At 50.8% G+C, this 17,934-nt stretch overlaps 1 long non-coding RNA gene across 1 annotated transcript in view; it reads right to left on the reverse strand.

The window, feature by feature from the left end:
• Nucleotides 1-1,726: 1,726 nt before the first annotated feature.
• Nucleotides 1,727-17,934, reverse strand: part of LOC143809505 (uncharacterized) — a 35,060-nt gene continuing 18,852 nt past the window's right edge. Inside the window, exon 3 of the long non-coding RNA XR_013222296.1 lies at nt 1,727-1,876. This is a non-coding gene — a long non-coding RNA (uncharacterized LOC143809505). The remainder of the gene's footprint in view (nt 1,877-17,934) is intronic.

Consider the following 17,934-nt stretch of genomic DNA (forward strand, 5'->3'; position numbering starts at 1 on the left):
GAGTTATCCCCTATAATTATTTCAATCCTGTACCCCCAGTGTCAGCGTCATCATCCTGTACCCCAAGTGTCAGTGACATTATCCTGTACCCCGAGTGTGTTATTATCCTGCACCCCGAGTGTCAGCGTCATCATCCTGTACCCCGAGTGTCAGTGTCATTATCCTGCACCCCGAGTGTCCGTATTATTATCCTGTACCCCGAGTGTCAGTGTCATTATCCTGTACCCCGAGTGTCAGTGTCATTATCCTGTACCCCCAGTGTCCGCGTCATCATCCTGTACCCCGAGTGTCAGTGTCATTATCCTGTAACCCGAGTGTCAGTGTCATTATCCTGTAACCCGAGTGTCAGTGTCATCATCCTGTACCCCGAGTGTGTGTCATTATCCTGCACCCCGAGTGTCAGTGTCATTATCCTGTACCCCGAGTGTCAGTGTCATTATCCTGTACCCTGATTGTCGTTATCCTTCTCCTAGATGCTGCTCTGCTGGTTGCAGCACTCTGACCACTTTCCCTTACGTTTCTCAGCCCTTCATGATTTTCTTAGTTCCTTATGACTCTTATTACGTTTCATACTCCCCTGATGAATCCATGTGGACTGGTGAATGAAACGAGTTGGGAGGGAAGGGACATTATCTAGGACAGGACCTAACTTGATCACGGTCCTTGTCAGGATGGGAGACTCGCACAGGGCAGCTTATTAGTCTTCATTAAAACTTCTCTCCCATTTAGTGTTTGCAGCCCTTATGCAGATTTATGTATGTTCATGCTCACAGATGATGTGCACACTCTGTGTAGTCTGATCCTGCAGTCATTTTCTCTCCATTTGTCTCCTACATGAGCTAATAGTAAAGAATGTGCAGGGAGTTGTGGCTTCCCTTTATATGTAGCACCAGGTCAGAGTCTCCCTGTATATGTAGCAGGTCAGAGTCGCCCTGTATATGTAGCAGGTCAGAGTCGCCCTGTATATGTAGCAGGTCAGAGTCGCCCTGTATATGTAGGAGGTCAGAGTCACCCTGTAGATGTAGGAGGTCAGAGTCGCCCTTTATATGTAGGAGGTCAGAGTCGCCCTTTATATGTAGCAGGTCAGAGTCGCCCTGTATATGTAGGAGGTCAGAGTCACCCTTTATATGTAGGAGGTCAGAGTTGCCCTTTATATGTAGGAGGTCAGAGTCGCCCTATATATGTAGGAGGTCAGAGTCGCCCTTTATATGTAGGAGGTCAGAGTCGCCCTGTATAGGTAGCAGGTCAGAGTCGCCCTTTATATGTAGGAGGTCAGTCGCCCTTTATATGTAGGAGGTCAGAGTCGCCCTTTATATGTAGGAGGTCAGAGTTGCCCTATATATGTAGGAGGTCAGAGTTGCCCTTTATATGTAGGAGGTCAGAGTTGCCCTGTATATGTAGCATGTCAGAGTCGCCCTGTATATGGAGGAGGTCAGAGTCGCCCTTTATATGTAGCAGGTCAAAGTCGCCCTTTATATGTAAAAGGTCAGAGACGCCCTGTATATGTAGCAGGTCAGAGTCGCCCTGTATATGTAGCAGGTCAGAGTCGCCGTGTATATGTAGGAGGTCAGAGTCGCCCTTTATATGTAGGAGGTCAGAGTCGCCCTTTAATTCCTGCGGCTCAGACTGTCATCATGTGTTTACTGCATCTTCTCGCTTTGCTTAATGAACTGATGGGCTCTGATTCAGAGGATGAGGTGAAATCGTGCTCTCACCTCCTCGTTGGTCGGGGCTGGGGCAGTGCGGTCAGCAGGATGATGGGCTCAGGTCGGCCATGGGTCAGAAATGTGAAGGACAAATGCAAGTCCATGCAGCTCAGACTGTTGATCAGAAGGACATGACGGTCACAAGGCAGGAACCCGGTATTAATCTCACACTATGGAAAAGCGGAAAAGTACAGAAACATCACATATGTATATACCGGCAGCTACCTGCAGCCACACCGCGGAAAGAAAGGCTGCGGAGACGGAATTCTATGTAAAACCAATTTCCACCCTGAGCATCAGTATACAGCTTATATACAGCTTTATATCTTCAAGAAGCAGAATAGTGAATGCAGCTCTGGAGTATAATACAGGATTTAACTCAGGATCAGTAATGTAATGTATGTACACAGTGACTGCACCAGCAGAATAGTGAGTGCCGCTCTGGGGTATAATACAGGATGTAACTCAGGATCACTAATGTAATGTATGTACACAGTGACTGCACCAGCAGAATAGTGAGTGCAGCGCTGGGGTATAATACAGGATGTAACTTGGGATCAGTAATGTAATGTATGTACACAGTGACTGCACCAGCAGAATAGTGAGTTCAGCTCTGGAGTATCATACAGGATGTAACTCAGGATCAGTAATGTAATGTATGTAGACAGTGACTGCACCAGCAGAATAGTGAGTGTAGCTCTGGAGTATATTACAGGATGTAACTCAGGATCAGTAATGTAATGTATGTACACAGTGACTGAACCAGCAGAATAGTGAGTGCAGTGAGTGCAGCTCTGGAGTATATTACAGGATGTAACTCATGATCAGTAATGTAATGTATGTACACAGTGACTGAACCAGCAGAATAGTGAGTGCAGCTCTGGAGTATATTACAGGATGTAACTCAGGATCAGTAATGTAATGTATGTACACAGTGACTGCACCAGCAGAATAGTGAGTGCAGCTCTGGAGTATAATACAGGATGTAACTCAGGATAAGTAATATAATGTATGTACACAGTGACTGCACCAGCAGAATAGTGAGTGCAGCTCTGGAGTATAATACAGGATGTAACTCAGGATCAGTAATGTAATGTATGTACACAGTGACTGCACCAGCAGAATAGTGAGTGTAGCTCTGGAGTATATTACAGGATGTAACTCAGGATCAGTAATGTAATGTATGTACACAGTGACTGAACCAGCAGAATAGTGAGTGCAGTGAGTGCAGCTCTGGAGTATATTACAGGATGTAACTCATGATCAGTAATGTAATGTATGTACACAGTGACTGAACCAGCAGAATAGTGAGTGCAGCTCTGGAGTATATTACAGGATGTAACTCAGGATCAGTAATGTAATGTATGTACACAGTGACTGCACCAGCAGAATAGTGAGTGCAGCTCTGGAGTATAATACAGGATGTAACTCAGGATAAGTAATATAATGTATGTACACAGTGACTGCACCAGCAGAATAGTGAGTGCAGCTCTGGAGTATAATACAGGATGTAACTCAGGATCAGTAATGTAATGTATGTACACAGTGACTGCACCAGCAGAATAGTGAGTGCAGCTCTGGAGTATAATACAGGATGTAACTCAGGATCAGTAATGTATGTACACAGTGACTGCACAGCAGGAAGAGGTGGAGCCTGCTTGCCGTGTGCTCTGTGTGCTGCCTAGGGAGAGCTCCTGGGAAGGGAGGTAAAGTTTTTCATCCAGGACTTTTTGTCTGCCCCCTTCCCAGGAAAGAAGGCTCATTTTGGGACTGGCCTCTGGGGCTGGGCCCCCGGCTCCCGCCTCCCGGTCCAAGCCGGCGGGGGGTGGGAGGACTCCAACTCCGGCTAGGGCTACAAGATCTGGCCAAGAATCAGGCAAGGGATCCAGCATGAAGACCCGTAGGACCCCTGAGGCCGCGGCGGCTCCTTCCCCCGGAGGTAGGCCGAGTACGAGCAGGGGTGCTGCAGCGGTGCCCCTTGGTTGGGGTACTAAGGCGGCTAGAGAATCCGCCGTGGGCTATGGTTCACGCATCCATGCGCACCTCTGCGAGTATGAGGACGCCTCAAGGAAGCTAAAATCCCTCTGGGGGGAGTTGAGGGTAGCTAAGGACAGGTCTGACAGGGCCTCCGGCAATAAGAAGGCCGAGCTATCCGCCGCGGTCAAGAAGATAAAACAATCCATACAAGACCTGGAAAGCCGGAGGTGTGAGATCCTGGATGGCAGCGGGCCCTTCCGTGAAAAGCTGGAGAACGACGACCGGTTCAGAGCCATGACCGGTGGGGCTCCGGAGGGGTCACGGAGCTCCGGCCAGGTGGTGGAGGAGGATGATGAGGAATGCGAGGAGGAGGTCGCGCCCTACCCACCGCCTGGTGGCCTGGTAAGAGATCTCCAGGCGTCGCATAGCGGGATAGCCCCCGAGCAGGTGGCTCTCCCGTCAGATTCTGGCCCTTCAGGGGACAGCGGGAGCGAGGGGGAGGATGAGGATGGTGGTAGTAGCAGCGAGGGGGGCTGCCTCGTCATGCAGCAGATCCGGCAGATCGAGTCCCCGGTCCGTTTTAACCAGCTGAGGTTCGGGGATGAGATCTGTGAGGACGAGGCAACCAGGAGGGGGATGAAGAGAAAGGCAAAAAAAAGTAAGAAGAAGAAAACATCTACTGTGGAGAAATATGTGTATGTCCCCCTCTCTGGGGCCCCCCGATCCCGCTGTGCGGCACCCGCTACCCACCCCGGCTCGGCCTCTGTTGTGGGTCCGCAGCGAGGGAGCGGGGAGATTACAGGCCATGACACGCAGGGCGCTGCCTCTGTTTGTGGTAACGGAGGGGGTAGTGATGTGTCTGATATGGAGCATGGTGTGGAAGGTGGCCCAGCGGTGGGCAAGAGAGTGGCAGCCGGGACCGCATCTCCGGCGGTGAGCGCTGGGGTGTCCGGGTCCCCCACTTACGGATCCGCTAAATCTGGATCGCTTCTGGGGACCCAGGCACCTAGTAAAGTAAAGGGGGCGGGGCCTGCGGTGAAGGCGGGGTCTGCGGTGAAGTCGGGGCCTCCTGCATTGGGGGCACCGCCGCTGGTGGATGCTGAGGGAGAGTGGCCTAGCCTGGGGCCGGCTGCTGGAGTTGCTGTGGCCAGGCTGTTTGTGGCCCAGGGTGTGGTGGTGGAGGGTGCTGTGCCTCAGGGGACTGGTACCGCTGGGGGGATTCCGGGGGGTGGATCCAGCTCTGGGTCGGCTCTGGGGGTCCCGCTGCGGCCAGTCTCAGGGGGCGTGGCCTCCTCGGCACCCGCTGCCCATGCAGGTGCAGCTTTGAATAGCTCTGCTGTGCGGCTGAAGGCTGGGGGTGTGGCTTCCCAAAGAAAGGAAAAAAAAATGGTCTTAGCCAGCAATGGAGCAGGGACTGCAGCAGATAGCAGCAAGGGCGCCTGCCTGGCGGGGTCCCCTGAGTCTGGGGGCTTACCTGCGGTGGGGGCTCCGGTGACAAGGCAGGATGTAGCTGGAGGTGGGTCTGCACCTGGCTTCCTACCTGCCAGTGAGGGAGGAGGCTCTGTGCCTGCTGTGGTGCAAAGTCAGGCTGTGCTGCTTAAGTCCCATGGCAGCAGGACTCTTAAAGGGACAGCAGCGCTGTGTGTGCCAAACCCCCCAGCAGGGAGGATGCCACCAGTAGGTGGCGGTAGCCGTGAACCTGGAAATACCCAAAAGGTGAGGCAAAATAAAACTGACCCCAGTGTGCATGTGAGTGAGAGTGGGGTGACTGATGGAGTGGATGAGGAGGGTGCGGGTATGGAAGTGTCTATGGTTGAGGATGCGAGTGGCAGTGCGTCTAAGGTGGCAAGTGTGAGTACGGTGTCTGATGGTAGTGGGAGAAGGGGGGAGGGGGTCGGTCCATCTGCCCCCCCAGCCACAGGTTCTCGGAGTTATTCGGGGGTGGTGGCTGGAGCCCCGGGGTCTAGTCAGGGGGTTTCCTCGCCTCTGGACCTCAGGGATAGCGTTTTGCGGCGCCGCTTCCTGGAGGCCCTCAAAAAGGGAGAACGGACGATCGAAGTAGAGGGAAGAGTGGTGGACTTGGCCTTTTGGCTGGATAGACACGGCCAGGCTGCCTTCCAAGATAAAAGGGAAGGGGAAACGGTTTGGTCCCTCCCGACAGCCGGGCAGGGGGTGGCCAGGCGGAATGTGGTCCGTCTTCGGTGGAGGGGCAGTGAGGCGTGCCCGCCAAGGGCGAGGGTTGTGGAGCTCCTTCTGAAGATGGACTTCAGGGCGACGGACATCTTTGCCCTGATTCATCCGTTTGGCACCTCCTTCTTCGATGTCAGTTTTGTTCGGCCAGAGGGCTTGGAGCTTTTCTGGTCGAATTTCGAACTGGCAAAGGGGGAGCCCGGCTGGCGAGACTTTGCCGTGCAGGCGGTGTCTCGCCAAAATAGTGTAAAGAGGGTGACCGTTCTGACAAGTAACGAGTCACTCTCTGGGGTCGACATAATGACGTGGCTTTCCCGTTATGGGGAAGTCACCGAGGTCCCTAAAAAAAATAGGGACGAGTTTGGCATTTGGTCAGGGGGCTGGACCTTCATGGTAAAGTTGAAGGTTTCAGGAGGTACGGTCACCCACATCCCTTCCTCAGCATTTCTGGGGAGGGACAGAATCCAGATCTTCTACCAGGGGCAACCGAAGGTCTGCCACAGGTGCGGTGATCCCCGCCACTTCAGCGCAGGCTGCAAGGTACAGAAATGTGCCTTGTGTGGCGGGGTAGGCCATCTTGCCGCGGCCTGTGGTGACATTAGGTGTCACCTGTGTGGTGACCTAGGTCACCCGTATAGCCGCTGCCCCCGTTCCTTTTCCAGCACCATCTCTGGCCCGGCAGGGGGGAGCCAAGGGGGGGTCCCCGGTGGTGCAACTTCTGCTGTGGCTGAGGGTGGAGGCATGAGGGGAGCTGAGGGGTCGGTGAGGAAAGGCGAGGCTGGTACATCTGTCCACCAGTGGCAACAGGTGAGGAGCCGTAAGGGCAGGGGGCAGGATAAGCCTCAGGCAACTGGGGTGATGACTGCCCCCACCCTGGAGACGGCAGCCGAAGCCTCTGAGGCCCTGGGGGAGAAGGCGGTGAGCGAGGAGATCCGGAGGATGGAGAGGGAGGAGTTGGCTGCTTCTGATAACTCTTCCCAGTATGAAAGTCTGGATGAAGAGGTGGTGAAGCAGCCTAAAAAAACGGGTGACAATCGTACCGGTAAGAGTCGGAAGAAGAGGAAGAACAGGGCTAAAAAATCTAAGCCCCCCCCCCTGGCCACTGGGGTGCCTACGGAAGGGCTCGCTGACTCCCCTCTGATCCCCCTCTCCAATCGGTTCCAAGCCCTCGATGACTCTGCTGTGTCGGAGGTCGGGGGTGAGGGGCCGGTCGCAACATCTGGGGTGCCTTCGGGGAGTGGTGAGGTCTGTCCTCCGGGGGATTCACACTCCTCTGGAGGGGGGACCACCTCGGGGTCCAGGGGCAAGGAATCTATTTCTGGGAAATCCAGTGCTATAAAAGAGGATATGGACACCTCGGTATCTTTAAAGAGGAGGGGTGAGTCGGGCTCCTCCTCAGAAGGGGAGAGGAAATCAGGGGGTACGGTTAAAAAACAGGCCATCTAACTCAATCACCCATGATGGCGGAACCTACCCCGTTGACTCTGGCGTCGATTAATGTCGCCAGCATAAAGTCAGATACGGCTAGATTTACGGCCTTTGATTTTTTCACCCGGGTTGAGGCTGATATTTTATTTTTGCAGGAGACCAGACTAACGGACCTGGGGTCCATCTACAAAGCAAAGAGGGAATGGAGGAGTGGGCCCTCATACTGGTCTCTTGCGGCCGAGCCGTATAGCGGGGTAGCGGTCCTTTTTAAGACCGTGGAGGTGGAATGCAGACGGGTGATCGAGGTAGAAATGGGGAGATGTTTGGTCCTTGACGTCTTCATGAGGGGACAGGAGCTTCGGCTCATCAATATCTATGGCCCACAATCCAAGTGGGACCGTAAATGTCTCTTCCTGAGGATCAAGCCCTATCTTTTTACGAGCCGGCAGGTGGTCTTCGGTGGGGATTTTAATACTGTAACCAGACTCCGTGATAGGGGAGGCCCCGGAGACCGGCTGGCTTATGATAGCGTAGCCTTGAATAGCATAGTAAGCGAAGCTCGCCTGGTGGATGTCCACATCCGGCACACCCCAGGTCACGGGGGTTTCACCTTTTTTAGGGGAAGCAGTAGGTCTAGGATAGATAGGTTTTTTTTAAAGGAGGAAGCCGTCTCTTCTGCAGTGTCCGCTGTTGAGGTGGAGTTCTCCGATCACTGTTTCATTTTCTTTACTTTGAATGTTACAGAGACCCCCCGGATGGGGAGAGGCCTATGGAAGCTGAATTCGTCCCTTCTGGAAGAGGCGGAAGTAAGACAGTCCTTTGAGGAATTTCTTCAGAGCCAGGTACCTCTCTTGGGTCTTTGTAGCAGTAAGTCTGAGTGGTGGGAGATCTTCAAAAGAAGGGTCGCAGGGTTCTTCCGTCAGCTCTCGAGCCTCAGAGGCCTGAACAGGTACCGCCTGTATCGGGAGCTGGGGAGGAAACTCGAGCAGCTCGTCTCGACTGGAGGGGACCGAGAGGAAATCTCCAGGGTGAAGACCTTGCTCAAGGGGTGCCAGTATGATAGGCACACATCCTTGGTTTTTGAGAGGGATTTCGGGAGGTACCGCTCGCCCGACCCTTACAGAAACTGCAGGTTGTCAGTGAATTGTAAGATGGTGAGAGGACTGATTGACAGTACGGGGTCCCTGAACAGATCCAAATCAGGGATCCTGGAGGTGGTCAGATCCTTCTACTTGCACCTCTTGGGGAGGAGGGATCCTGATCGGGATGAGATGTCGGCTTTCCTGACTGAAACCATCCCTGAGCCAGGGGATGACCCCTCTCTTCATGTTTTGGCAGAAGCAATCAGGGAAGAGGAAGTGAGACGGGCGATTGATGGGCTCCGGCCCAAAAAGTCGCCCGGTCCGGATGGCTTAACATCCGAGTTCTACAAGACTTTTAGGGACTCTTTGGTCCCCCTCTTGACTGAGGTTTTTAATGAGTGCCTCTCCTCGGACATTCTACCCAGTTCAATGAGGAAGTCAGCCCTGATTATCCTGTCAAAGGGTAAAGACTCGTCCCGTATTGAGAATTGGCGTCCCATAGCGCTTCTCAATACGGACCGAAAGGTTCTGGCAAAGGTGCTTTTTAATCGGTTGGTGCAGTTTGCGCCCCGGCTCCTTTCGGGGGCCCAGCACTGCTCTGTTCCAGGCCGCAGTACATTTAGTGCTGTGCTCGGTGTCCGGGAGGCAGTGGAGCAGGGCAGGGCAGGTCACTGGAAGGGGTACTTGCTGTCCTTAGACCAGGCGAAGGCCTTTGACCGGGTTAACCATGAGTACCTCTGGTCCGTCCTTCTGAGGTATGGTCTGCCTGGGAGGTTTGTTGATTGGTTGAGAGTTTTATACAATGGGGCAGAGACTTTTCCGCTCGTGAACGGTTGGGTCGGACACCCTTTTGAGGTGAGGTCTGGTGTCCGCCAGGGCTGTCCTCTGAGCCCGCTGTTATACGTGTTTGCGATCGACCCCCTTTTAAGGAGGGTGGAGCGTGGACCGTTGGTGGGAGTCAGGATGGACCAGGCGGAGCCAGAGGCCGCCTTGAGGGTAGTGGCGTACGCTGATGATGTTTCCCTTTTTGTATCCTCGAGAGAGGAGGCAGATTGGGTGATGTCTGAGGTTGAACGCTACTCGGTGGCATCCGGTTCCATGATCAACCGGGACAAGTGTGAGAGTCTCTGGCTGGGAGGGGGAGATCCAAGTTTTGATCTCCCGGACACCCTTCCAGGGCCTCAGGCCACAGCAAAAATATTAGGCATCAGTTTCGGCCCGGGGGACTATCCCCAGCAAAACTGGGAGGGCAGACTTAAGATTGCCGCCCAGAAGGTGGATCAGTGGAAGGGTTGGTCTTTGACCCTAAGGGAAAGGGTTAGTCTTGCCAAGGGCTATTTGCTTCCTTTGCTAATATATTTGGGCAGCGTCTGCATCTTGCCAGAGCCTCTTTGGACACGGGTCTACAGCCTGTTTTTCCAATTGTTATGGGGAAATAGGCTGAACCTAATCAAGAGGGAGGTCACGTACCGCACGAGGAGACTAGGAGGGTTGGGTATGGTCAACCCAGTGGTGTTTCTAGTAAACACCTTTCTTAAGGCAAACATCGCCAACCTCTGGTCAGAGACGGCTCCTCTGTGGGTATTCTCCTGTAGGGGGTGGTTTCGGCCTTTCTTCCAGGAATGGGAGACAGGAGGGCAGGTAAAGGACCTTCGAACACCTCATGGGCATCTTCCGGCTTATGCTACCCCGGTTCTGAAGGTGATCCGTCGGTGGGGTCTGGGAGTGTGGGAGATCAGGACCATGTCGAGAAGGTTACTTGACAATAGGGTCCTGTTGACCCACTTTCAGAAGCCCCTGGCGCTCAGGGATTGCCCAAGCTGGGATCTGGAGGTGGGGCTCGGGTTATTGAACTCTAAGCGGATCCCCTTGAAGTTTTGGGACTTGGCTTGGCGCTGCTTCCATGGGAAGCTGTATGTGAGGGACAACCTGAAGTGCAGATGCTCTGATGACCGGGATTGTCCCCGCGAAGAGTGTGGCGGTATGCTTGAAAGCATGGAGCATTTCCTGCTTCGGTGTCCCTTTAATACAGAGGTCTACAGCAGGGTGGGTGCTTCCATTGGCTGGCCTAGGCTGGCAGGCCTTTCCTATGCGGAGTGGGCCTATGGGGCATTCAGGTCCCTTGGTGGCCGAGATCGGGGCACTGTTTTCTTAGTTAGTTTAGTAACTAGGTTCCACACGTGGAATGCACGGTGTCTAGTGTCTACTCAGCGGAAAGTCCTCCCCAGGGAAGAGGTGATTAGGAACATCCTGGGTGACCTGGCAAAAGTGCGCTTGCTGGAGTTTGAGAGGCTGGGTGCAGGGAGGGCCTCTCTTCTTTGGAGGGGTTTCTCCTTTAATGTGCCCTAGGGAGAGTTAGGTTCTGTGTGCCTGTGATAGGGTTGAGTTAGTCTTTTTTATCTTTTTATCTTTATTTTGTAGGGTCAGATAGATGTGTAGGGACAGGGAGGGACAGATAGGGACAGTCTTTAGGGACAGGTAGTTAGTATTAGGTTGGTAGTGAGGGTCAGTGAGGGACAGGTAGGGGCAGGTAGGGAGAGATTGGTAGGGCTATAGGGACAGGATTTTCTCTTTTGTGTTGTTAGGGAGGGTCAGGGTGATGTGCGGTAGATTAGGGTGAGAGCCTCTATGGTCTCCAGTTCCTGGTGGTGGGCTGTAACCCTCACTTATAGATTTTTGTTTTGTAATTGGTAACCCGGGTATAGGGCTTGCAAGCATTGAACTTGGGCCTGTTCTTTGGTCATGGTTAAGGTGTGTATTGGTTATTATGTTATTATTGATTATATGTTATTATAAGGTTGTATACATGTTACATGTGTACTATGATGCGTGTAGGGGGGATTTAGTTTAGGTGGGGTGGGGGGTTTCTTGGGGGGTGGGGGGATGGGTTTTGGAGAATGGACGTCCGGCGGGATGCCAAGAAGAGGAAAAAAGGGCCATAAACTTCTATGGACCTTGTTCTATAGTGAAGGCCACAAACTTTCGTGGGACCTTGTGTGATAGGCCACAAACTCTCGTGGGACCTTGTGTGATAGGCCACAAACTCTCGTGGGACCTGGTGTGATAGGCCACAGACTTTCGTGGGACCTTTGGGGGAATGGTGGTGGTTTAGTTTAGGAGGTTAAAAAAAAAAAATATATATATATATATATATATATATATATATATATATATATATATATATATATATATATATATAAAATATATGAATAAGTTTTGGCCAGGTGGCCTATTTGCTTTCTTTAGGGCAGTTGGCCGACTTTTGTTTATTTTTCTAGGGATGAATGCATGGGTATGTGTGTATGAGGGAAAAAGGTACAAGGGGAGAGGAAAAAGGATATACCGTATTTTCCGGCGTATAAGACGACTGGGCGTATAAGACGACCCCCCAACTTTTCCAGTTAAAATGTAAAATCTCCTTAAAAGTCGGGGGTCTTCTTATAAACCGTGTCGTCTTATAGGACCGGTAACTAATGTGCCTTTTGGGGGGGGGGGAGTGGGCCTGATGATGACGAGGGGGCGTCTCACAGGAAAGTGAGTATCCCCCATTACCTCATTGTATCGCTGCAGCGTGGGGTCTCTGCTGGGAGCGGCGGCTGCTGCTCCTCATTGTGCAGCGTGGGTGCTGTGCTGTGGCGGCTCCTCTTCTTCAGTGTGGGGCCTCTGTGCAGCTGGGCGGCGGCGGCGGCGGCTTATCTTCAGGCAGTCGGGGCTCCTCCGGTATCTCCTTAAAGCCCGGAGGCCCTGCCGGCAACTCCATCGGTGCAATGCAGTGGCCTTCAGGAACATGGCCGCTGCTCAGATTCAGATCTCGTCCCGAGATCTCGGGAGACGAGATCTGAATCTGAGCAGCGGCCATTTTCCCGGAGACAGCTCCATTGCTGCTATGCGGTGGCCCGGCCGCTGGGGGCTGCGCATGCTCAGATTCAGATCTCTGAATCTGAGCAGCGGCCATGTTCCCGGAGGCCACTGCATTGCACCGATGGAGTTGCCGGCAGGGCCTCCGGGCTTTAAGGAGATACCGGAGGAGCCCCGACTGCCTGAAGATAAGCCGCCGCCGCCGCCCAGCAGCATTGAGGCCCCACACTGAAGAAGAGGAGCCGCCGCCCCACGCACAGCACAGCAGCCGCCGCCGCTCCCAGCAGAGACCCCACGCTGCAATGATACAATGAGGTAATGGGGGATACTCACTTTCCTGTGAGACGCCCCCTCGTCGTCATCAGGCCCACTCCCCCCCCACCCACCATATACACCCGGCAATGCGATACCCGGCGTATAAGACGACCCCCGACTTTTAAGATGATTTTCAGGGGTTAAAAAGTCGTCTTATACGCCGGAAAATACGGTAGGTTGAGGTCTCTTCCCTTGCTGGGGGGTATTAATGAAATGGAGGAACATTTTGTTTGTATAAATATGCTGGACATTGGACTTTTGGGGACTGTGAATAATTTGTTTTGTTATTGAGTTTGTCTGTAAGTTTTGCCTGTAAGTTTTGTTTTGTACTTTTATAATAAAAAAGAGATACAGGATGTAACTCCGGATCAGTAATGTAATGAATGTACACAGTGACTGCACCAGCAAAATAGCGAGTGCAGCTCTGTAGTATAATACAGGATGTAACTCAGGATCAGTAATGTAATGTATGTACACAGTAACCGCACCAGCAGAATAGTGAGTGCAGCTCTGGGGTATAATACAGAATGTAACTCAGGATCAGTAATGTAATGAATGTACACAGTGACTGCACCAGCAAAATTGTGAGTGCAGCTCTGGAGTATAATACAGGATGTAACTCAGGATCAGTAATGTAATGTATGTACATAGTGACTACACCAGCAGAATAGTGAGTGTAGCTCTGGAGTATAAGGGTATGTGTCCACGTTCAGGCTTGCTTCAGGCTTTGGTCAGGATTTTATGCAAGTATAATCCTGACCAAAACTGCACCTGAGGTCACTGGCAGGTCACCTGCGGTGTGCCTGCGTGTTTTGCTCAATGTAGCAACATGCTGCGTTTTGAAAAAACGCACCGCGCATGCGTTTTTGCGGCAAAAACGCATGCATTTTTAACGCATAGTGGAGTCGGGATTTCATGAAATCCCCTCCACTATGCTGTAACATCTGGACGCTGCGTTTTTGACGCTGCGGAAAAACGCAGCGTCAAAAACGCAGCGTTTCCTGAACGTGGAAACATACCCTCATACAGGATGTAACTCAGGATCAGTAATGTAATATATGTACACAGTGACTGCACCAGCAGAATAGTGAGTGCAGCTCTGGGGCATAATACAGGATGTAACTCAGGATCAGTAATGTAATGTATGTACACAGTGACTGCAGCAGCAGAATAGTGAGTGCAGCTCTGGAGTATAATACAGGATGTAACTCAGGATCAGTAATGTAATGTATGTACACAGTCACTGCACCAGCAGAATAGTGAGTGCAGCTCTGGGGTATAATACAGGATGTAACTCAGGATCAGTAATGTAATGTATGTACACAGTGATTGCACCAGCAGAATATTGAGTGCAGCTCTGGGGTATAATACAGGATGTAACTCAGGATCGGTAATGTAATGTATGTACACAGTGACTGCACCAGCAGAATAGTGAGTGCAGCTCTGGGGTATTATACAGGATGTAACTCAGGATCAGTAATGTAACGTATGTACACAGTGATTGCACCAGCAGAATATTGAGTGCAGCTCTGGAGTATAATACAGGATGTATCTCAGGATCAGTGATGTAATGTATGTACACATAGATTCCACTGTTTATATAGAATACATTTAGTAATAAATAAAATGTGGGTTAGATGTAATCTGTTTTTACAATCCTGATACGCATTTTTCAGGTAAATTGTTGATACTTTATTCACACTATGATTGTTACATATGAAGTCAGAGTCTGTGGGGATGACTGAGTGTTTATATATATGTATACATCCTAGATATCACTGAATGAAATATTCCAGTTGTAAATCTTTATTCATTACATAGTGGAATGTGTTGAAAACAATAAAACCTAAAAATGATCAACGTAAATCACAACTAATATCCCACGGAGGTCTGGATTTGAAATGATGCTCAAAATCAAAGTGGAAAATGAAGTTACAGGCTGATCCAACTTCAGTGGAAATGCCTCAAGACAAGGAAATGACGCTCAGTAGTGTGTGTGGTCACCACGTGCCTGTATGACCTCCCTACAATGCCTGGGCATGCTACTGATGAGGCGCTGGATTGTCTCCTGGGGAATCTCCTCCCAGACCTGGACTAAAGCATCCGCCAACTCCTGGACAGTCTGTGGTGCAACGTGACGTTGGTGGATGGTGCGAGACATGATGTGTTCAATCGGATTCAGGTCTGGGGAACTGGCGGGCCAGTCCATAGCTTCAATGCCTTCATCTTGCAGGAACTGCTGACACACTCCAGCCACATGAGGCCTGGCATTGTCCTGCATTAGGAGGAACCCAGGGCCAACAGCATCAGCATATGGTCTCACAAGGGGTCTGAGGATCTCATCTCCATACCTATTGGCTGTCAGGCTACCTCTGGCGAGAACATGGAGGGCTGTGCGGCCTTCCAAAGAAATGCCACCCCACACCATTACCGACCCACTGCCAAACCGGTCATGCTGAAGGATGTTGCAGGCAGCAAATCACTCTCCACGGCATCCCCTGACTCTGTCACGTGTGTCACATGTGCTCAGTGTGAACATGCTTTCATCTGTGAAGAGCACAGGGCGCCAGTGGTGAATTTGCCAATCCTGGTGTTTTGTGGCAAATGGCAAGCGTCCTGCACGGTGTTGGGCTGTGAGCACAACCCCCATCTGTGGATGTCGGGCACTCAGACCATCCTCATGGAGTCGGTTTCTAACAGTTTGTGCAGACACATGCACATTTGTGGCCTGCTAGAGGTCATTGTTGTGGATTCTGTTTGTGGGCTCCCTCTGGTGGTTACTGCTGGTACTGGGTGACTTTGGTGGGTTGCGGCCTTTGGTTTCCACCTGTCCATCAGAGGCTGGGTGTTTCCTATTTTACCTGGCCTTTCTGTCACTCCCTTGCCGGCTATCAATGTATTCAGATGTGCTCTGTTTGGTTCCTGCCTACCTGCTCCCAGATCTTTCAGGATAAGCTAAGTGCTGATTTTCAGTTGTTTGGTTTTTTGTCCAGCTTGCTTATTATGTCTCTATGCTAGCTGGTAGCTCTAGTGGACTGAGGTTCTCCCCATGTGCCATGAGTTGGCACATGGGTTCTTGTAATCTCAGGATGGGTTTTTTTTGATTAGGGTTTTTTGCTGACCGCTCAGTCCCCTTTTGTATCGTTCTGCTTTCTAGTTTACAGCGGGCCTCAATTTGCTAAAACTATATATATCATCTCTATGTGTGTGCCTTCCTCTCATTTCACCGTCAATACATGTGGGGGGCAACTATATCTTTTTGGGGTTCATTCCTCTGGAGGCAAGTGAGGTCTTTATTTTCTCTGCAGTACTAGTTAGCTCTTAGGCTGGTGCGTGGCGTCTAGAACCAACGTAGGCACGCTCCCTGGCTATCTCTAGTTGCGTTTGTCAGGCGTAGGGCAGCGGTCAGCCCAGGTTCCATCACCCTAGAGCTCGTCCGTTATTTACTTGTACTTTGCTTGTCCTGTGCTATCCCTAGCCATTGGGATTCATGACAGTATAGCCGGCCCACAAAGTGTTAATTGTTTGGGCTGAAGCAGGAGAAAAAGAAGTGTTTAAGGGAAATTTTATTTTATTTTTTTCCCTTCAGAGTTTTGCTGCCTAGCCCTTAATTGCTGTCTAGCTGCTTCTTACCTCCTCTTAACCCTTGAATGGCTCTGATCTTAGCTGTGGATGTCCAGAGTTTGGCTTCCAGCCTGAGTAATCTCGCGGCAAAAGTTCAAAACATACAGGATTTTGTTGTTCACACTCCCATGTCTGAACCTAGAATTCCTATTCCAGAGTTCTTTTCTGGAGATAGATCTACCTTCCTGAATTTCAGGAACAATTGTAAATTGTTTCTTTCTTTAAAATCTCGCTCCTCTGGAGACCCTGCTCAACAGGTCAAGATTGTAATATCTTTCCTGCGGGGCGACCCTCAGAATTGGGCATTTGCATTGGCACCAGGGGATCCTGCGTTGCTCAGTGTGGATGCGTTTTTTCTGGCATTGGGATTGCTCTATGAGGAACCTAACCTGGAGATTCAGGCTGAAAAGGCTTTATTAGCCCTCTCTCAGGGGCATGATGAAGCGGAAATATATTGTCAAAAATTTCGGAGATGGTCGGTGCTTACTCAGTGGAATGAGTGCGCCCTGGCTGCAAACTTCAGAAATGGTCTTTCTGAGGCCATTAAGGATATTATGGTGGGGTTCCCTGCGCCTACAGGTCTGAATGAGTCTATGGCTATGGCCATTCAGATTGATCGGCGTTTACGGGAGCGCAAACCGTGCACCAGTTGGCGGTGTCTTCTGAACAGGCACCTGAGACTATGCAATGTGATAGAATTCAGTCCAGAAGTGAACGGCAAAGTTATAGGCGGAAAAATGGATTGTGTTTTTATTGTGGTGATTCAGCTCATGTTATATCAGCATGCTCTAGACGCACAAAAAGGGTTGATAAATCTTTTGCCATTGGTACTCTGCAGCCTAAGTTCATTTTGTCTGTGACTCTGATTTTTTCACTGTCTTCAATTTCCGTCGATGCCTATGTGGATTCGGGCGCTGCCCTGAGTCTTATGGATTGGTCGTTTGCTAAATGCTGCAGTTTTAGTCTGGAACCTCTGGAAGTTCCTATTCCTCTGAAGGGAATTGACTCTACACCATTGGCTATGAATAAGCCACAGTATTGGACACAAGTGACCATGCGCATGACTCCCGTTCATCAGGAGGTGATTCGCTTCCTTGTACTGTATAATTTACATGATGTACTAGTGCTTGGTCTGCCATGGTTACAAACTCATAATCCTGTCCTGGACTGGAAAACAATGTCTGTGTTAAGCTGGGGATGTCAGGGGGTTCATGATGATGCACCTCCGATTTCAATCGCTTCATCTACTCCTTCTGAGATCCCTGCGTTTTTGTCTGACTATAGGGATGTTTTTGAGGAGCCTAAGCTCAATTCGCTCCCTCCTCATAGAGATTGTGACTGTGCTATAGAATTGATTCCTGGCAGTAAGTTCCCTAAGGGTCGTTTATTTAATCTGTCACTGCCAGAGCATACTGCTATGCGGAATTATATTAAGGAGTCCTTGGAAAAGGGACATATTCGTCCATCTTCGTCCCCTCTGGGAGCAGGTTTTTTTTTCGTGGCAAAAAAAGATGGTTCCCTGAGGCCTTGTATAGATTATCGCCTTCTGAATAAGATTACAGTCAAATATCAGTATCCACTGCCATTATTGACTGATTTGTTTGCTCGCATTAAGGGGGCTAGGTGGTTCACTAAGATAGATCTTCGCGGTGCGTATAATCTGGTGCGGATAAAACAGGGTGATGAGTGGAAAACCGCATTTAATACGCCTGAGGGCCATTTTGAGTATTTGGTAATGCCTTTTGGACTCTCCA

Source organism: Ranitomeya variabilis, chromosome 2 (assembly GCF_051348905.1).
Source record: "Ranitomeya variabilis isolate aRanVar5 chromosome 2, aRanVar5.hap1, whole genome shotgun sequence".
NCBI lineage: Eukaryota > Metazoa > Chordata > Amphibia > Anura > Dendrobatidae > Ranitomeya > Ranitomeya variabilis.